The sequence below is a fragment of the Loxodonta africana genome, chromosome 10, assembly GCF_030014295.1.
Source record: "Loxodonta africana isolate mLoxAfr1 chromosome 10, mLoxAfr1.hap2, whole genome shotgun sequence".
Classification (NCBI taxonomy): domain Eukaryota; kingdom Metazoa; phylum Chordata; class Mammalia; order Proboscidea; family Elephantidae; genus Loxodonta; species Loxodonta africana.
Genome location: NC_087351.1, coordinates 25,258,205 through 25,280,950, shown reverse-complemented (window position 1 = coordinate 25,280,950; position 22,746 = coordinate 25,258,205).

Sequence of the window (22,746 nt, the reverse complement as noted above, 5' to 3'; positions counted from 1 at the left end):
TAATCTCTCCCAATGTTAAATATGTATGTAATTTTGTTTACTCTTCTCTTGAGATAAGCATGCTATTCTATTTGTATTATTTTTCATTTTATTTTCTTTAATTGCCCATTCTAAATTACAAACAACTTGCAGATAGACACGTTGCCTTACTTATTCTAGAATTCCTATTTTATGATTTTGCATGTCGTAGACACTCAATTTTTTAAATTATTGAATTAAATTTAATTGACGAATACAGAAAAATAAGACAGATTCTATTTTGCCCAAGTGAGTTAATAGCTTTGCTACTTTTCCACATTGTGCTATTGAGATCAGCTAAGAACGGAAAAAGGCCTTAAACAACAAGCTGTGTCAGTTAAAATTTCCTAGAAAAAGAATAGCATTGGCCACAAAGCATTGCTTACCCCATTTAGAGGGCAGTAAAAGTTTAAACACAAAGCCTTGACCACAAAGCATTGTTTACCCCCCTTATAGGGCGGTTAAAGTTTAAGAACAATGGCTTCCACTTCTTCCTAATCCTCCAGTTCACAGTTGTTTTCAGGTAAACTAACTGAAGCCAGACCCCCATGCATGTGCTGTGAGGCAATCAGTGACCTGAAGTTGAACCTGAGCTCTGAAACTCACGTCAAGGAACCGAAAAACTAATGCCAAGGAACTAAAAGTCATGGGGCTTATGCAGCTGATTCCTTTTCAGAAACATAAGGTCTGTTGGCTATTTCCGTGCCAATTCCTAGCCCTGCCCTACAATAAATATGCATGCTATTTCCCAGAAATTTAACAAATATGTATGACTTCCCCTTTCCTGTGTAGCATAAAACTTTCTCCAGTCCTTTGTTCAAGGAGATAGTGCTTTGAGAGTGTTCTCCCTGTCTTCTTACTCACTGCAAGTAATAAACTATGCCTTGCTTTAAATTCACTTGACTCTTAGTTATTCTCAACAAGAGTACAAGCAGCAAATCCATTGCATTTGGTAACAAATTTCCTGGCAACCCAGATGAGACCCTAACTAGGGTCTCCCAAGTCAACTACCGGAGCTGATCTAACCTTCTCTGGATGGACAAAGTGGCCATTTGAACTCCTTTTGTTCAGCGCCCCTCATGCTCGGTGAGTTCTGGCTTTGAGAGTTTACTTTCAATTTGGCTAACAAGCAGGCATAGTTTTTCGGCTTGTCTGTCTCTAGTAGGTGCACTCTCGTTCTGAGAAGTAAGCATAGACATCTCTATGTGTTTAGATTGGGAGACTGAGGCCCCTCCACCCTGGTCTGGTTCTGGTTTTAGGAGTGGATGTAGACATCTCCATCAGCACCCAATTGGGAGATTGAAGTCCCTCCATCTGGTATTGGGGATAGGGGCTATCTGCAGGATTGAAGTGGGGACTTACCCATTCCTCATGAAAGGGGAGTATTGAACCTCACTAGAACCATCCTTGTTCCCCTTTCCCTCTCTGGCTTGTCTAGTCTGAGCACTCTCTATCTGCTCGTCTTATGTGTGATTTATGTGAGATGCATGGAAACTGACTGCTGGAAATAAATTCCGGTTGAATTAGAACATATCTATACAGACTTCTGGGAATTTATCGATTGGACTGAAGAAATAGATGCACGGGGTGAGCAGATTTTCAGTCTAGAAAGGGAACACTCCAGATGGACTATTAAGATTTCAAAAAGAGGTTCTCTCCTGGATGGAGGGAAACTCTTCCCTGCAGTGTGAGAGACAAATAAATTCCTCTTGGACTAACAGGAAAAAGCTAGTGGTATCAACCACCCACAAAAATAAAAAGCTAGGTTCTTGAGAACAGTTAATTGGACAGAATGGGACATCAGGAGAGCATACCAGGTGGTTCACAACTACGGTCCATTCTTAAACATTGCCAATTCTTTTCGTATTATCAATAAAAGAGAAAGAAACATATTTTTCTGTAATACTGACTGGTCTCAATATACCCTCGTTGACCAGGAAAGATGGCTTTTGCGTGGGTCTCTTAATTTTCACAGCTAGATCTACTTTGCAAAAGGGAGGAAAATGGAATGAAATCCCCTATGTTCAAACCTTTATGGCTCTTTACCAGAATAAGGGGTTATAAACAAATTCAAACTGACCTGTGTGGCTGTAGCTGTCAAAACTCAATCTAAACAGCCTCCAAATGAATATGGGTAACCAGACGTTTTAGAGGATCCATTCTTGAATTGAGGTACAGTGCTGACTCTGCCAATGGCTCCAACTGGACCTGCAGCATTCTCAAACATTGCCAATCCCTGCAAGCTCCTCTTCTCCCACTGTTTCTAATCCCATCCTCAACACTCCAGCTGCTCCCCCTTCCCTTACTCCTCATTTAGGGCCCATAGCCTCTTTAGTGATGGGTCCTAGTGAGCTTCCCTCTACCCCAATGGTCTTCTGTCCTCACAATCTTTATCCTCCTGTGAAAGGTGGTAGATAGACAGGGCAGGGTGGTTCGGGAACAGGTCTCCTTTTCAGTTCCAGTTTTAAGTGTGTGTAAAGAGAAACTGGGTTAGGATTCAGAGAGGAGATTCTTAAGCTTAGACTTAAATTTGATCTTACCTGGCAGGATGTGATAGTAATCTTAACCATCTGTTGCACTGCTGGTGAGAAAAACAGAATACTTGCAAAGGCAGGAGAGCATGCTGACAACTTTATCCTCACTAACCCCAGGCACAATGTTCTGAGACCAGAGGATGGGGCAGTTCCCAGCACAGATCCTCAATGGAATTATCAGGACCGACTAGACTGGGCAAGAATGAAACATTTTCTAACTGTGTGGTGGAAGGAATGCGGAAATGGATTCACAAACCAGTTAACTATTCAAAACCAGGTGTAACTCAAGGGAAGAATGAAAACCCTGCGGCGTTCTTGAATAGGCTGACAGAGAACTTTAAGAAGTTTACCAAGAGAGACCTAGAGGCACCAGGGTCTGTCAAGCTGCTAGGCCTACGTTTTGTAACTTAGAGCACTCAGATATTAGGAGGAAACTGCAAAAACTGGAATCTGGACCCCAAACCCCATTGTCCAAACTGGTAGAGGAAGCCTTTAAAGTGTCCAACAACAAAAGGCAGAGGAAGGAAAGAAAGATAAGATGCTAGAGAGAAAAGCCCAGTTGTTGGCTGTGGTTATTCAGGGACCACCTCAAGGTAACCTCTGGGGACCAGGGCTGTCACAGGTAAGTAGCCAACCAGATAGGCTTTGGAGTTGCCCTTCAGGGCTGTCAGCAAAGCTGGGGCCCCAACAGTGAGCATATTGCAAAAAGGAGGGACACTGGAAAAGGGAATGTCCAGACTGTCCCCAGCCGTGATGATCTGGTCACTGCCCCAACTGTGACCCCAAACTGCAAATACCACAACTCTGAGTGACGAGGCCCAGAGAACAGTCCGGCTCCGCATGAACTACAGCAGCCAATCTTCATCACCCCTGTGGAACCTCAGGTTACCTTTGATGGATGTGGCAGGTAGGAAAACTGAATTTTCACATGATACAGGAGCTGCCTACTCTGTCTTGAACAAACCTATTGGCAAACTTTCCAATCATGATTGTGTGATAATGAGAGTCTCAGGACAGTCTCAGGCTAAGAGGTTTACCTTTTCTTTATCTTGTGAGGTAGGTGTACGTACTCTATCTCACTCCTTCCTGTATATACCTGAGTGTCCGTTTTCTTTGCTTGATAGGGATCTGTTAACCAAATTAGGGGCTACTGTGTTCTTCTCCAGGAATCAAGCCACTGTGGAAATAGATAAAAGCCAAGGATCAAGACTTCTGGCACTCCTTGAGATAGAGGGCTCCGCATGAAAGACACCTAATATCCCTCAACATACCTAGCAAAAGTGAACCCTTTAGTTTGGAATGTGAACCAACCAGGAAGAGCCATCAGTGCCAACTTTGTACGGGTTGAATTAAAACCTCGAGTTGCTCTCCCTTGGTGCAATCAATACCCACTTAAACCAGAGGCAAGAGCTGGGATTAAGCCAGTATTAGAAAGCCTCCTCAGACAAGGATTTACTGGACCTTGCCAGTCCCCTTGAGACATTCCTATTTTACCTGTTAGGAATCCTAATGGAGAATATCTTTTTTGTGCAAGATCTAAGAGCAGTAAATGAGGCAGTAGTGACAATTCAGAGGCTGGTCCCCAACCCACATACCCTGCTTCCTCAGGTACCCTCATCTGCCACCTGAATTACTGTGCAAGATTTAAAAGATACTTCCTGTTGTGTACCCCTGCACCCTGACTCCCAAGAGTTACCTGCCTTTGAATGAGAAAACCCAGACACCAGAGAAAGAACCCAGCTTCCCTCAGAGTTTTAAAAATTCTCCCCACCTACTTGGTTCAAATTTAGCTGAAGATCTCAGACATTTAGAACTAGAAGGAGGGATATTTCTACAATATGTGGACGATCTACTGATAGCCAGCAAAGAAAAAGACAGTTCAGCCAAGAATACTATTAAGACCCTGAATTATCTGGCAAATTGAAGTTACAGGGTTTCCCTCGAGAAGACTCACATTACTCAACAAGAAGCGAAATATTTAGGGTTGCAGCTCTCTCCAGGCATTTGACAATTGCTGCCTGAAAGGAAATTAGCTATAACTTCTCTCCAGCCCCTACCACATGAAAGCAACTGCGTAAATTTCTGGACATGGTTGGATTTTGTAGGATCTGGGTGCCCAACTTTGGGGTAATAGCAAAATCCTTATATGAGTCCCTAAAAGGAGAAGAGAACGGACCCTTAGAATGGACTCAGGAGTGCTAAATAGCATTTGAAACCATCAAATTAGAATTAGGCAGAGCCCCCTCATTGGGTCTTCCAGGTTTAACAAAATCTTTCAGGTTGTATGTACATGAGAGACAAGGACAAGCCCTGGGAGTACTCACCCAACACATCAACCCTCTCACTAGACCAGTTGCTTACTTCTCTAAACAATTAGACCCAGTGGGGTGGGCCTGGCAGACCTGTTTGCAGACAGTTGCTACTACTGTGATCCTGGTTAAAGAGACATCTAACCTTACTTTGGGACAACCTACAGAGTTGCTGACCCCCATCAGGTACAAACTGTTTTAGAAGTTAAAGGAGGAAACTGGCTTACAGGAGGCAGAATAATCCAGTACCAGGCCACATTATTAGATTCTTCTGAAGTGATTCTAAAGGTTTGTCAAGTTGTAACTCCTGCTACACTGCTGCCTGCTGTAAACTTGAAAGACAATGAGCTAGTCCATAGCTGTACTGAAACAATAGACCAAGTCGACTTCAGTGGTCCTGACCTGAAAGACAGTCCCTTAGAAAACGCAGATAAAGATTGGTTCACCGATGGGAGTAGTTTTGTGGAACAAGGCATCCGCAGAACATGCTATGCCACGGTAAGTTTACATGACATTATAGAGGCACAGCCATTACCCTCTCAAGCTTCTGCACAAAAAAGCCAAGCTTATTGCCCTCACTTGAGCACTGCAATTGGCAAAAGACAAGAAGATTAACATATACACAGATTCTAAGTATTCCTTTTCTATCATACACACTCATGGGGCTATTTAGAAGAAAAGGGCGCTTTTAAATTCAAAGAACTCACCCATTAAATATGGTAACCTTTTTTAGAACTTCTAGAGGCAGTACAACTACCCATTGAAGTGGCTGTTATATATTGTAGAAGACACCAGAAAGAGAGCAGTCCAGCTTCTCAGGGTAACAATAAACTCGACACTGTTGCTAAGAAAGCAGCTAGGGTAGCCCAGATGGCCCTTATTCCTGACATCAACCTTTCAACCATTAACCCTCAGGACAGTCCTAAAGATATTCAGGATGCAGAAATTCAGGTATTTGAGAAGCAGGCCTATGGTTGTACCAAAATGAAAATAAAAGAGTTTACATTCCCAGCAGTCAACTCCAAGGTGGTTAAGGCAAGACAGGAACCCTGTCATTGTGGTCAGCAGACACTGCATCTTCAGCTTAAAACCCTAATACAGGGAAGAGACTTAAAGAAAGTGATAAAACAGGTTTCTAAAGGCTGCAAGATATGCTTAAGAAACAATCTAAATACTCGTCCAATACTTCCTCCCTTAGTAAAACCTGTTCAGCATCAGAGAACACACCCAGGGGAAGACTGGTGAATAGGTTTTACAATGATGCCCTCATTCTGAGGGTTCGAATATTTATTGATCTCCATAGATACCTTCACAGGATGGGTACAGACCTTCCCTGCTAGGATTGAGAAGGCTACTGAAGTATGTAAATGGCTTCTAAAAGAGATCATACCCAGGTTCAGCCTACCTTGGAATCTCCAGAGTAACAATGGCCCTGCATTTATGGCTACAATAACTCAGAATTTATCCCAATGCTTAGACATCATGTATAAGCTCCACTCTGTGTGGTGAGCTCAGTGCTCAGGAAAAGTTGAAGGAATGAACCAGTCTCTTCCCAAACTATGTCAGGAAGCCTAGGAGCCATGGGTCAATATGCTACCTATTGCCCTGATCAGACTACGGGCAACCCCTAAAGGAACTCTAAAATTAAGCTCATTTGATCTGACTTCCTGGAGGCCCTTTCTCAAGGTAGATGATCTTTTGGATCAAGAGATGCAACAAGCACTAAAATAGATCATTAACCTGGGAGAACTGCAGAGAGCAATCTAAAAATATGGCAACCAGATACTTCCTGAACCTACAAAGGGTGACTTGCTTAAGTACCAACCAGGAGACTTGGTGCTTTTGAAACCTGGCAAGAGGGGAGCCCAGGAGACCAACTGGCTGAAAAATGGGTAGGCCTGGATCAGGTATTACTGACAACCATTCTGCTCTCGTGTTAAAAGAAGTCACTCTGTGGGTCCATCATCCTTGAGTCAAACCTGTTTCTCCACCTGAAAACCTCGATGAATCTTCCATAGAGAGTCATACACTTGTGAACCAGTTGAAGGACTTAAGCAGCTGTTTAAGAGACAAAACAAGGACGGTAGATAAGTATCCTGAAAATAAGTACTGTAGAGGTATTAGGCTGAGCTCAAGAAGAAACACAGCCACTACATGAAGGGCATTTTAAGATAAAGAAAGTGCATGATAGTTTAGCACAGGCAGCAGGGCGTTCCACTCCTCTAACCTTTAGGCCTCTGTGCTCTCAATCAGCAGGAAGGAGTTTCAGAACGAGAAAGACCACCGTCCTTAAACCCCTCAAGAATGAGGAGTGTGAATTTCTAAGGGTGGAGGTGAGAAGAGCAAAGAACTGAAAAAGGCCTGAAACAACAAGCTGTGTCAGTTAAAATTTTCTTAGAAAAAGAATAGCATTAACCACAAAGCATTGCTTACCCCTCTTAAAGGGCAGTTAAAGTTTAAACAGGATGGCTTGACCACAAGGCACTGTTTACCCCCCTTAAAGGGCAGTTAAAGTTTAAGTGCAATGGCTTCTGCTTCTTCCTAATCCTCCCACTTGCAGTTGTTTTCCAGGTCAACCAGCAGAAGCCAGACCCCGGGCATGTGCTGTGAGACAATCAGTGACATGAAGTTGAAATTGAGCTCTGAAACTCATGTTAAGGAACTAAAAGACTCAGAACTAAAATTTACCAGACTTACCTCATCAGTGACAGTAGAGTCCATTTCATAAATATGGGGTCCATCAGCTACTTCCATGCCAATTCCTAGTGTTAATTCCTAGCCCAGCCCTAAAATAAATATGCATGCTATTTCCCAGAAATTTAATGAATATGTATGACTTCCCCTTTCCTGTGCTGCATAAATCTTTCTCAAGTCCTTGTTTGAGGAGACAGTGCTTTGAGAGTGATCTCTCCCTGTCTCCTTACTCACTGCAGGTAATAAACTATGCCTCACTTTAAATTCACTTGACTCTTAGTTATTCTTAAGGAGAGTACAACTAGCGAACCCATTGTGTTTGGTAACACTACATCTATCATTAGAGCAGCAGTCCCTGGGTGGTTCAAATGGTTAATGCATTCAGCTGCTGACTGAAAGGTTGGAGGTTCAAGTCCACCCAGCAGTGCCTCACAAAAAAGGCCTGGTGATCTACTTCCAAAAAATCACCCATTTATCTTGAGGGACATCTAGCTCAATCTGCATAACATAGTTTATAAAGAAAATGTTCTACATCCTACTTTGGTGAGTAGCGTATGGGATCTGAAAAGCTTGTGAGTGGCCGTATGAGATGCTGCACCGGTTCCATCTCATCTGGAACAAGGCAGAATGAAGAAAACCAAAGACATAGTGGAAAGATTTGTCCAAAGGACTGATGGACCACAACTACCACAGCCTCCACCAGCCTGAGTTCAGCAGAAAGAACTTGATGGTGCCTGGCCACCATGACTGACTGCTTTAAAAAGGGATCACAATAAAGGGTCCTGGACAGAGCTGGAGAAAAATGTAGAACAAAATTCTAACTCACAAAAAGAGACCAGACTTGCTGGTCTGACAGAGACTGGAAACACCCTGAGAGTATGGACCCCAGACATACCTTTAACTCAGTACTAAAGTCACTTCTGAGCTTCACCCCTCAGCCAAAGATTAGACAGGCCCATAAAACAAAACAAGACTAAATGGGCACACCAGTCCAAGGGTATAAGGACAAGAAGGCAGGAGGGTACAGGAAAGCTGGTAATGGGGAATCCAAGGATGAGAAAGGTAGAGTGTAAACACGTTTGAGGTTGGTAACCAATGTCACAAAACAATATGAGCATTAATTTTTTAATGAGAAACTAATTTGCTTTGTAAACCTTCATCCTAAAGTGCCAAAAAAAATTTGTAAAAAAATAAAGATATTAACCATTAAAAACTCCATGAAGCACAGTTCTGCTCTGACACGTGGGCGGTTACCATTAAAAAAAAAAAAATTAGCAGGTGTCAAACTGATGGCAAGTGCATCTGGATTATTACAGCCAATAGGATGTGGCTTGAAACAACTTGTATTTTACGAAGCCCACAGACAGAATAAAAGTTACTTTATGAGAACCTAATGATAACTCTAAAAAATGCTCAGAAATCTTGCCTATGAATAAATATTCATAAAAAATTAATGCCATACTGGTTACAAGGTGCTAAAGATATGTTGGGAGTTATGATTTTTAGAACTGTGAATCCCTAGGTAGAAATAATGCTTGCTAGCCTATGATATAAAAGGACTTGTTAGCAATGGTCCCACTGGGACAAAATTACCCTTCAATGACAAATACATTTTCATCTCCACCTCCTCTTAAATAAAGTGTGTAAAGTACAAGTGAGGCAGGTTGCAAGCTGTATGAGAAGATCACATTTCTAATGTCATGAGAACTGAGATTATTCCAATGGAACTTCTGAAATAAAAAAGAGTCGACAAATCCCAGCTCTCTAAGTAAAGTCTATATGGCAACCCAGCAATGAGTCATGTAAGTTTAAATACTTCTGTCACTTCAAAAAAGCTCTTTGTAGGCAATTTATTTTAATATAGTTTTCTATTTAATTCCCTTGTGAGATCAAATTTGTCTCACCATGTTTGAACTCCCTTAATGTCCTGAGACGAGCTAATTGTTTATATGCCACTCAACCTCATGTCTGCAAAAGCACATCTTCCTCTTCCTCAGACTCAGCCACTGTAGTCTCTGAGTTTATTCTCCAGTTATAGGACGCATAATGTGGTTCTTCTGTCAATGGCCAGTGTGTTCGCTTAAATTGCTTCTTTACACAGGTATGCACATATATTTCTTTGGTTGGTGCATTGATGTCCATGCACGTAATTAGACAAACACTCGATCTTAGAATGCTTAGACTACAATTTACATAATGAAACATCTAGCTTTATTACTTTTTCGTCACTTGATTAGGTTAATAGTTAACTTCCCTGAGATTCTGTTATATAAGAGTAAAACTATACTCGAAATATTATAAGCTTTCTAGATTATATATTTATATATATATGCATATGCATATATGACTATACGTATGCATATATACAGATTTTTGTAAGGCATATATATATTATTGGTAAGTATAAATATTGCCTTCTGATTTTTAATTATCCTTTTCTATTTTTCTATTTTTACACTGTCAGCCATAAAATAGGAAGAATATCCTGATGAATATTAAGAAAAAAATGATCCAAATGGAGAGTTTTATCACAGTGATTAGAGGACTTTATCAACGCTCAGTAAATTTGTATAATTATGGTGGAGAAACATAATCAGTCTAAATGGGCCCTTCTTTCCTTCCATTCTTTTTAAAAATCAGTTGTCGTTTAGCATAGTTGTGGTTTTAAGATGATAGAATGTGAGTTGACTTTTTTAAAAGTTTTCATGTTTTGAGATCCAAAAAATCTAATTAGTTACCTATGACTCAGGTACTCTGTGATTTGGCTTCTTTTGTCTGTAAACAAGGGAGGAGTCCTAGTGGTACTACAGTATTTGAACACTAGGCTGATAAACAAAAGTTCAATGATTTGAGCACAACAGCAGCTCTGCCAGAAAAAGATGTAGCAGTCTGCTTCTTCATACTTTATGGGGCCATTCTTCTTGGTCTTAGAGGGTCACTATGCGTTAGAATGGACTGGATGGCAATGGGTTTTTATACACAAGAACAGAATGATAACGTAACAATTTGTATTTCATCAATCATTATTCTGCCTACTAAAACTGTGCCGTATTCATTTATGCATGCATATAATCATATTATTATTTATGAATCTATTCATTAATTAGGTAACTATTGTTTTTGAGCTTTTATAAACAGACCCTTTGTGAGGCACAGGCTTAACTGTGGTGAGAAAAAAAGCTTGGTTCCTTTGCTTGTGGAGTTTAGAATCAAATTTAATCACCTGAGAGGTTATAATTTTAGCCTCCTTATTTTAAAAGAGATAGCAACTGTAGGTGTAATAAAACAATTTTTTATACATTTCTACTTTGAGTTAATTGTTTTTGGTCCTCCCTTGGGTAATGAAGAGGAATGTCTTAGACTGCCCTCTGATCTTTGGAACCTCTGGTATTACATCCTTCTCTGGTAACTCCTTGTAGTAAGGTTTGGTTTATTTTAGGAGATTAAAGTTAAAGAAAATATATGGGCAATTACAAGGGCATACAAGAACGATTAGCCAGCTTATGAGGTGTCTTAGCCTGGTACTAGGCAAAAGTACCAGCTAGAAGAAATAGTTCGAAATTTTGTGGCGTGATTTCAGAGGCATCTGAAAAGTTAATTTCTTAACCTCCCTCAACTCTTCACTGGTACTTGTAACTTTGAAGAGGGAATTTAGTCTCCTTTAGCATAAGGCTTTCGTTACCATAGAAATGGCATCCTTCGTAATCACCCCCACCCAGCGCGGTGCTCCCGTTTGCCCACTAAAGGTGGCATTTGCAGATGTGACCTCTGAAACTTGCACTAGTAGGAACTCACTCAATACATTTTTCCCACAGGTAACGTTGGTTTAAAAGTTTTGTTTAAAAAGTGAATTTATCCATTTGTAACCTTTTCACTATATTTTTTTAAATAATGAAAATGCATTGGTGGACAAAATCTTTTTAAGTTGGACAACAAAGGCAAAAACCACTTAAATAATTTTATGGAAAATTTGCCACTAATAAAATAAAAAGGTAAACAGTAAACTAAAATATTCGTAGAGTGTCTCTAAAAAAGGATAATACCTTAATAGCTAATGCGTCTTTATACGTAAATAATAAGAACAGAGAAGGCCCAATAGAAAAGTGGCCAAAAGACATGGATAGCCTATTGGGGAGGAAAAAAATACAAACGGCCAACTGATGAGTGAATAAATGGCCAAGCCCATTAATAATGACTAAATGCATTGAAACTTTATTCTGATGTACTTTCATGTAACAAATAAGATAAAAAGTGTGAAATGTTGCCTTGGCAAGAAAGGGAGAGGTGAAGAATGGGCATTCTCATACACCAATTTAGTGTGAAGAGTTGTGGCATAATGGACAGGAAGCTTCTACAGTGTATACTTATAATGATATATCTTAAATAAGTACACCCATAAGGTTTTAGTTAAAAATATGGTTATTATATAATAGTAGGGGAAACTGAAAGCATTCACTTAATAAAATATCAAAAATATGTTTTTAAAAGCTGATATAAAATTACTCTGTTGATATGTAAATATATTTACAATGCTGAGTGGTATGTTATAAAACACTAAGTACTGTACATATGGTGATATATATATCCTTTAATTAGAATATACAGGGATAATGTATGTATAGTTATTATCCCTGCTTGTTCTAATTAAAGATAATTTTTAATTTTATGATATTACTTATTTGATATTTCTAAATTAAAAAAATAGAACATTATCAATTCAGAAGCAGCTTTCTTTTTTTTTAATCTGGTGAAAAAGATGTTGTTTTTGTGTGCCCTTGAGTTGATACCAACTCATAGCCACCCATAAGACAGAGTGCAACTGCCCCATAGGGTTTGCTAGTCTCTAATCTTTATGGAAGCGGATCACTTTTGTACTTAGGAATAGTTGGTGAGTTTGAACTGCCAACCTTTCTGTTAGCAGCTGAATGGTTAACCACTCCACCAACAGGGCTCCTTCATTAAAAAGATAATAAATGCTCATGACAGAAAAACAAAAATCTCAGGAAATACGGAAAAATATACAGAATAAAATGACTCTCTTCCAGAGATAGTGTCATAGATTGAATTGTGTTCCCCCCAAATATCTGTCAACTTGGCTATGCTATGATTCCCAGTATTGTGTGATTGTCCAACATTTTGTCATCTGATGTGATTTTCCTATGTATTATATAACCTATCACTATGATGTTAATGAGATGGATTAGTGGGAAGTTATATTGATGAGATCCACAGGATTAGATTGTGTCTTAAGCTAATCTCTGCTGAGATATAAAAGGGAGAAGCAAGCAGGGAGTCATGGGAATTTCATACCACCAAGAAAAAAGAACCAGGAGAATAGAGCATCCTTTGGACTCAACACAAACAGAGTGCTGCATGCATTAACTTAACTCCCGAGTCAGGCTTTTTTGAAATTTCTGTCCAGAAAATGACTCACTTCCATTTGTATCTATTCATATCTATGGGAACCCTCCAAAGTAGTGTTCACATACATATCCCAGTAAGTAAGCTGCTTGCATATGAGAAACGTATTAGTAGTTAATTCTTACATAAACTTCAATTATATTTTATATTGCAAGTAATATTTTAGTGAATATATATATGTATATAATTTACACAGGTAAATGAATATACCAGGTAATAGCCTTTTGCTGTTAGAGAGGTTCAACGAAAAAATTTTGGAGACCACATTTCTAAAGGCAAGATTCCTATGTTGTTGCATCCAGGTGTACTTTATTCTGGCATCCTGTTTAACTTCTTCATAATTATCCTAGTAAATTCATTTTCATACCAAGTAAAAACTTAAAAATTTACCAAAATAGTACTGTTTTTATTTCTCAGATTAAAAAAAAAAAAAATCTGAGGCTCTTAAGAAAAGTTTTTTTTTTAGAGTTTTCTTCAAAGTGCACAGAAGTAATCAGCCTGTAAAATAAAACCACTTCCCTCTAGACTGATATGAAGCTAAAAATACATTTAGATCTACAAATATTATTGAATGCATCCTATGTGCAATGTGCTCTGGAAAACAATCAAACAAAGAAAAACAAAGGACAAACATGATCCCTTTCCTTCAGAATCATAAAATATATTTACATAATTATGGGCAAAACAGGTTGATCATATCAGCAAATATGACATTTTTTGTGTACTTCATACTGAAGATCACATATTAAATTTACTCAAAGTCAGAGTCACTGGGTGAAGAAGAGCCATCATGACTACAAATAATCTAAATTAATAATGTCTAAAAAAAATTTGATATTAATTATATTATCTCAAATACTTACATGCTTGAATATAAGAGATGCCACTAAAATGCATGAAATATCCTCTTCTGTTAAGTAGGATGAGAAAACACTTTGATATTGTGTCTACCATGTTAATCTGCACATAGAAATATTTTCATCATCGATGGAAAAAAGGCATAGTACCAAATATCTATGGGCCTGGCAACTATTCTAAATATTTCACCTTATATAATTCTTAATTCTTGCAACAGTTATATGAGGCATATATCATTCTTCCCCTAATTACAGATGCAAAGACCGAAGCACAGAAAACTTAATGAACATGTCCTAGGTCATACTGCTAGAAATTATAAGAGATAGAATTTGAAACCTATCAGTTTGACTCTAGAGCTTCATTGTTCTATTTACTAGGAATTTCAAAGTGGTGGAGGTGAGGGGTACAAAATGTATTTTTTTAGAATAAAGCTGACACACTGGGATGCAGAGATGAAAGCCAAGCACACACAGTCATTACAAAAGAAATGATAGCAGACAGTGTGTATTTGCATGCTTATGAGCCTCCGAAGATGCTCCGATGATGCAATGGTTAAGCACTCAGCTACTAACTGAAAGGTTGGTGATTCAAACCCACCAGCATCTCCGTGGAAGAAAAGAGCTGGCCTTCTACTCCCATAAAGATTATAGACTAGGAAATTCTATGGGGCAGTTCTACTTTCTCCTACGAGTCCATTGACTTGGAATCTACTCAACAGAACACAACAATGGCGTGAGAATCTAAAGTATATAAGTATACAAAGGAAGATTTGGTGCCAGGCTTGGCTTTGCTCGCTTACTCCCACAATCCTATGATATTATTTCCATTTCCATATCACTTTACAGGACTTTTTCTCATCTGATCTCAGAAACTTGAAATCATGGACCAAGGAAATAACTCAAGAGTGGCTGAATTTGTGTTGCACAGTCTTTCAGGTCCTCGAGAGCTACAACTTTTCTATTTTGCATTTTTCACACTTTTCTATTCATCCATTGTGCTGGGAAACCTCCTCATTGTGCTCACGGTCCTCTCTGAACCTGCACTACATACACCCATGTACTTCCTGCTCAGCAACCTCTCCTTCATCGATGTGTGTCTATCCACCTTTGCCACTCCCAAAATGATTGTTGACTTCCTCAAGGAGCACAAGACCATCTCCTTTGAGGCCTGCATGGCCCAGGTATTTTTTCAGCATGTCTTTGCCGGTGGCGAAATGATGCTCCTTGTGGCCATGGCATATGACAGATATGTAGCCATATGTCGACCCCTGCACTATGCAGCCATCATGCGTCTACGCAAGTGTACAGGCCTTGTTCTGGGCTCCTGGCTCATTGGGGTCCTTCACTCAGTAAGCCAGTTAGTCTTCACAGTAAACCTTCCATTCTGTGGTCCAAATAAAGTAGACAGCTTTTTCTGTGACCTTCCTTTAGTCATCAAACTTGCCTGCACTGATACCTATATCTTTGAGAAACTGATGTTTTTAGACAGTGGTCTAATAGCTATGAGCTCTTTTGTGCTCTTGCTCATCTCCTACACAGTCATCCTGGTCACCGTGAGACGTAGATCCTCAGCAGGCATGGCCAAGGCCAGGGCCACCCTGACTGCCCATGTCACTGTGGTGAGCCTCTTCTTTGGGCCCTGCCTCTTCATCTATGCCTGGCCTTTCAGCAACTTCCTAGTGAATAATATCCTCTCAATATTCTATACTGTTTTCACCCCTCTCTTAAATCCCTTGATCTACACATTAAGAAATAAGGAGGTAATATCAGCCATGCAGAAACTGAAGAGACTACAAGTAAGTTCCTAATGGTTTCTTGTCTTTCCCTTATGATAATGACCACCATACTAAAGGCATCCACTTATATCCTTCGCTATATTTGAACTAAGAAACTAAATACTTGGAGTTAATTTCTTGTATATAGGAATGGTATTTGTGGCAATGTGAACTCTCACTACCAACTACCCAAACTTAAAGATTAAGTAGTGAATAGCTTTGATGAGCTCATTAACTCAGAAACCAAGTAGATTTATATATTTAACCAGGTAAATGCAGTGTATTTGGCCATGGTCCAAATACCAAAATCTGGACTCACAAGTAGTGTTTCTTTGTCTCAACATATTAAAGTTCAGAGTCAACACTCAAAGTTAGTAGTTCAATGACTATACGACAAAATGGATTTTTCTCTTTATATAAATACAGGTTTTTTTCAACAACTCTGCTGAAAATATGCCTTTGCTCTATGTATTCTTTTACTGATCTTCTGATCTGGCTATCTAATCTACACCACTTATCTTAGTTATCTAGTGCTGCTATAATGGAAATACCACAAATGGATGGCTTTAACAAAAAGAAGTTTATTCTCTCACAGTCTGGGAGGCTAGAAATCCAAATTCAGGGTATCAACTCTAGTGGAAGGCTTTCTCTCTCTCCACTGGCTCTGGGGGAGGTTCTTGTCATCAATTTTCCTTTGGGTCTAGGAGTTTCTTGGTTCAGGAACTCCAGGTCCAAAGAAAGTGCTCCATTCTGTAGATGCGTTCTGCCTCATTAACATAACTGTCTCTAATGCTGCGTCATTAACATCATAGAGGTAAGGATTTACAACACATGAGATAATTACATCGGAGGACAAAACGGAGGAAGACTCTACAATACTGGGAATCCTGACCTAACTAAGTTGACACACATTTCTGGAGGACACGATTCAACCCGGAATACCACCAATAAAACATAAGTAAGAATACATATTTTTCAAAGATCTGAAAAATATAAGGACTTTTTATAAGAAGTCTACATTTTTCACTCTTCTTTGTGAAGTAGTTATGTTTGAAATAATTATAGGACACATTTCTTTGTTTTTGTAGCATTCATTTTTATAATTGAAAACAAACCAGTTTAGAAAACAGAAAAAAGGAACTTCCTATCTTTTGCTTATAAAATAATTATTATTTGATTTAGACTAAAAGTTTTCCTAAGAATGAAATATTTTTCTTTCCCTCTAAAATTAATACCTCTTTCAAATTCATGTTTTTTCTACTCAACGTGATAAATATGAAAATGTGCAAAATATTAAAGTAAGATAACATATTTAAACAATATTTTTAAAGTTTCAGAATAGTATTTAATTTGTAATTTTCTTTTACCTGTCTTCATTTTAACTGACATCACATTTTAATCTGAGGCAATCAAGAGACCTCCTGATGTTTAGTGTCTGAAAGAGAATGACACACTCGAAAGTATAGTTATGTTTCTGAAATCCACCCACTGCTGTCGAGTCGATTCCGACTCATAGTGACCCTATAGGACAGAGTAGAAGTGGTCCACAGAGTTTCCAAGGAGCGCCTGGTGGATTTGAACTGCCAACCTCTTGGTTAGCAGCTGTAGCACTTAACCACTACGCCACCAGGGTTTCCTGCTTCTGAAATAGTCTGGAGTAAATGGCATATTGGAAAAATATTTAATATCAATTAGGCATTAAACAATGTTTAACTCACTTTGCTACTTTATAATTTCACTATTCTACAAGGCCCTGTTGATTCCTTTCTGAAACAGAGATTTAACAAATAAACAAAAAAACTTAATAAAGGACTGTGTCATATGATGAATATGATAATAATGACATTAAAGTCAAACTTGCATATAATGGTCACTTATACAGTTCACAAATTGTATCTATATATTATCTCAGTTGACATTCACAGAATACAACAGGGTTAGAAGAAGATTATACTTCTATTACTGACAATGTTGAAATTTAGGTATTCAGAGATACTTAAAGTAAAATACCTATGAATCCTAGAAGCATTCTTTAAACAATCATATGATGTCATGGCATCTGAAAGTGTCGAAGCTTTGACGGAAGAATGGTGATGGGAAATGATTTCAGGTAATCAAAACAATACAAGGTCATTAAGGAGAAATTTTGACCCTGAAAAGATCTGAAGTAGAATTAGATCCCTTGGACCTGAGGGCTTTAAGCCCTTTCCTTCAGTGAAGATGTAGTTTTGAAGAGTGTTCTGGACAGGACAAGGAAAATACCAAAAATGTGTTCTAATTGGCCTGGTCTATGGATAGAAAAATTATTTACTCTTGGAAATAATAATCATGGGATTGTCCACATATGAATTCAGAGTTTGAATTTATACTCTCTGAGTAGTCAGAAGAGCTTCATCTGAAAAAAATAGCATAAAATATAGTTCATTCCAGCTGTCAATGAAATTCTTGGGGTAGTTGGAAAAGTAAAGAGAAAAATCTCTCTGGAGGGCCACACTCTTAACACTGGCCACATAGAATTCTGACACACAAAACCTGCTAAATTTGAGCTCACAATCAAACTCACAAAACACATGGGGAGCATATCTACAATGAACAAAAGTTAGCAGACAGAACAAACAGTAGACTAACATCCCATTCCCAACTTAAATAAGTAATAAATCTATCAGAAAAGGATATGAAGTGTATTTGTTTAAAATGGTTAAATATTAAAGTGAATAAAAATAAGATAATATTATCATAAAAAAAATAGGTGATTTACGCTCTTGGGAAGATGAGTTTTTTGTTCTTCTGTATTCCTTCTCCTAATTACCACTAAAACAAGGGAATTTTCTTTGAAACAAACATGATAACACTCTAAGAGTTGAAGAGAAGAAGACAGACAGGCTAGGAACTCAAGAAAGGATCTGTTGGTAAGTTCCCTGAGTTTTCTTGGAGGTTAAGGAGCCAGAAATTCAGAAATGACATTGGGAGCAAAAGAAAGACAGAAAGAAGAGGGGTGGAAAGGAAGGGAAGGGAAAGTAATGAGAGGAAAAGAAACGGAAAGAAAGGAAAAGAAAGGACAAAAGACTCTATTCATAGGACCAGGAAATAAGCAGCCTAGAAATACAGAAAACTTTTAGATGGTAACCACACTACTCTAGCCAAACACCACACACACACACACACACACACACACACACACACACACACAAATTGACTCCAACCCCACTCATGCCAGCAAAGGTCAAGTGGGGATCCTAGACTTCTACTTCTCCTTCATAGCAGGCCCAACTCTCCCCTCCAACTGCCTGTGGTGGAGGTCAAAGAAGGTCAAGCAAGGAACCAGCATTTCATTCCCATGGGGTCATCTGAAGCCATATAGCAATAACAATGCATTCCTACTACTCCCAGTCTAAGAGATATCAATGGAGGTTTAGTGGAGGGTCAGAACTCTCACTGCCCTCAAACAGTACCAAGGAGCCCTCCTTCTTGGGCATCAGTGGAGGTAGAGTGGGAAATCTTGCTTTTACTTTCACTTGGCTGTAATAAGGCAACATCTCCTCTCCCAATGCGCTGACACAGTGGTATGAGAAAAAGCCAGCTAAAACAGCAGGTTTAAATGAAGTCCATTCTTATAATACTCAAAATGCCTTGATTTCAAGAAAAAATGACTAGTCATACAAATAACCAGGAAATCGCACTATGAATGAAAAAGGACAATAGATGCCACACCAAGGTGACAGTGATGTTAAAAGCATCTGACAAGTACTTTAAAGCAATCATCATAAAAAGTCTTCAATGAGCAATTATGAACACATTTGAAACCAATGATAAAAATCCTCAGGAAAACAATAGAAAGTTTCAGCAAAGAAATAGGAGATATAAAGAACAACTAAATGGAAATTTTAGCAATAACCAAAAAAAAAAAAAAAAAAAAAAACAACGAAATTCAATGGATGGGCTTAGCAGGAGAATGGAGGAATTGGAGTAAAGAGGGATAGTGAACTGAACATTGAACATAGAACAGTACAAATTACATAATCTGAGGGACAGTAGACTAAAAATAAATGAAAAGAACACTCTACCCTCAAGGAGGTAGATCAGAACTGCTTACTCCTTAAGTGTGAGCTCCCCATATTGACTTTCTTCCAAAGAGTAAAATATGGAAAAGAGAAAAAAAATCTAACTGACATACACTGTCTCCGACAGATAATCAAAGTCAATACCAATAGTGATAAATTATGCTGATAACATGTACACTTCATATGATGTGACGAGAAGGACATTTTTTCTTGTGTTCCTCATCCAAAAATCCATATCCTGGGTATAATCATGAGAAAAACATTAGGCAATAATAATAAAAAAAAAGTTATTTCAAAAAATGAACAGACCTCAGGAAACTGTGGGACTGTAACAAAAGATCTATATTTGTGTCATCAGGGTCCCAGAAGGAAAACAGAATGAAGGTGGAGTTGAAATCACTTGAAATAATGGCTGAAAATTTCCTAAATTTAGCAAAAGCCATACCTAAGGATTCAAGAAGCCAAGCAGACTCCAACAGTATAAACTGAAAGAACTCCACACCAAGACACATGACAGCCAAACTTCTGATAACTAAACACAACGAAAAAACACTGAAAATAGTAAAAAAGACAGAACATTTTACCTACAGGGAAAAAACAATTCAAATGACAGTGGCTTTGACTGGCTGCTCTGAAATGGATCACAATAGAGAGTCCCAGACAGAGCTGGAGAAAAATGTAGAATAAAATTCTGACTCACAGAAAAAAGACCAGACTTGTCTGACAGAGGCTGGAAAAACCCCGAGAGTACGGACCCCCAGACACCCTTTTAACTCAGTAGTGAGGTCACTTCTGAGGTTCACCTTTCAGCCAACAATTAGACAGACCTGTAAAACTGAACAAGACTAAATGGGCACACCGTCGCAGGGGTAAGGATGAGAAAGCAGGAGGGGACAGGAAAGATGGTAATGGAGAACCCAAAGTAGAGAAGCAGAGAGTGTTGGCACTTCATGGGGTTGGCAACCAATGTCACAAAACAATACGTGTATTAACTGTTTAATGAGAAAAACTAATTTTCTCTGTAAACCTTCATCTAAAGCATAAAAAACAAAAATCACTGTAAAAGAAAATTAGCCATTAAAAATTCCATGAAGCACAGTTCTACTCTGACACACGTGGGGTTGCCATGAATAGGAATTGATTTAATGGCAAATGCAACTGAATTATTACAGCAGTTAGAATGTGGCTAGAAAGAGTATTTGTTTCATGGAGACCACAAAGGTAAAAAAGTTCCTTTAAGGAAATCTAATAATAACTCTACAAAATGCTCAGACACCTTGCCTATGAATATTCATAAAAAATTAATACCACACTAGTTACAAGAGGCTCAAGATAGTTTGGGGCATGATACGTAGAACTGTGAATCCCTAGGTAGAAATATTACTTGCTAGTGTATGATATAAAAGAACTCTTCAGCAATGGTCCCACTGGGACAAAATTACCCTTCAATGACAAGTACATTTTCACCTCCACTTCCTCTTAAATAAAACGTGTAAAGTACAATGAGGCAGGTTATAAGCTGTACGGGAAGATCACATTGCTAATGTCATGATAGCTCAGGCTAGTCCAGTGGAACTTCTGAAATAAGAAGGAGTCAACAAATTTCAACTCTCTTAGTAAAGTCTATATGGCAACCCAGCAGACTCATGTAAGTTTTAATACTTTTGTCACTTCAAAAAGCTCTTTGTAGACAACCCATTTTAATATAGTTTTCCATTTCTTTTAATTCCATCAGTGAGATTGAATTTGTCTCACCTTGTTTTAACTCCCTCTTATACAAAGATGAGCTCTTTATATGCCACTCAACCTCATGTCTGCAAAAGTGGATCTCCCTCTTCTGCAGACTCAGCCACTATGATCTCTGAGTTTATTCTCCAGTTGTAGGGTACATAATATGGTTCTTCTGTGACTGGCCAGTGTGTTCACTTAAGTTGCTTCTTTACACATGTATAAAAAAAAAAAAATAGACATCCATTTTTTTAGTTGTTGCATTGGTCTCCATGCTCTTAACTAGGCAAATACAATTTTAGAATGCTTAGACTACAATTTATACAATGCAAAATCTAGGCTTGTTACTTTGTCATATGATTATGTTAATAGTTTATCTTCACTGAGATTCTTTTATATAAGAATAAAACCATGCTTGAAGGATTATTATGAGCTTTCCAGATTATATATTTATACATACATGCATGTGTATATATAAAGTTTTATGTGGTATATATGTACATATTTTATCTATAATTCTGTATATATGTATCTGTACTTCTGTATATATTTTTATATTTATTTCTGTGTATATTTATATATACTTCTGTATATATGATATATATTGAAATATACATATCAATAGTCTTATAAATGTAGAATTCATACCTAATGAGTATACAGGAAATGATGGCTAATAATATCTTACCCAAAAACTCTAAAAATAAATATAACAATCCAATTATAAGTTATATTTAAAATTTTTACAGATACTGTCTTTTGTGTTCCATTCTTGGAGCCTTGGTTGCGCAGTGTTTAAGAGCTCAGCGGCTAATCAAAGGTCAGCAGTTTGAATCCACCAGCTGCTCCTTGGAAACTTTATGAGGCAGTTCTACTCTGCCCTATAGGGTTGCTATGAGTTGGAATCAACTCAATGGCAACGGGTTTTTATTCGCTGCCATTCTAAGTTTATAGTTAATTACAGAGATTATTTCAAGCTCCGTACATTCAAAGGTCCCATGTTATTTGTGCAGTGGCTTCAGTTCCTCAGCTAGGTGGTAAGTGAAGTATCCATAATTCAGTACTCAGACAGAGCCAATGTGTATAAACTCACCCTAACTCTGTTAGCTTTATCGAGATAAGTTTGAGAGTCTATCTTCTCTTTTGCAGGTGACTTTCTGCTCACCCCTTGTGATTTTTTTTTTCCCTCTTTAAGGGTTTGTTTATTTTATGTTCCTTTTACTTCTAGAATGATTTGGGGCCAGAAGGGCATACCCATATGATTTTCCATAAGATTCCTAATAAATTTAAAAGATGTAGAGTGTATGGACTTACTCAACATTAAAAAATCAGTGAGAGAGACTTGGATT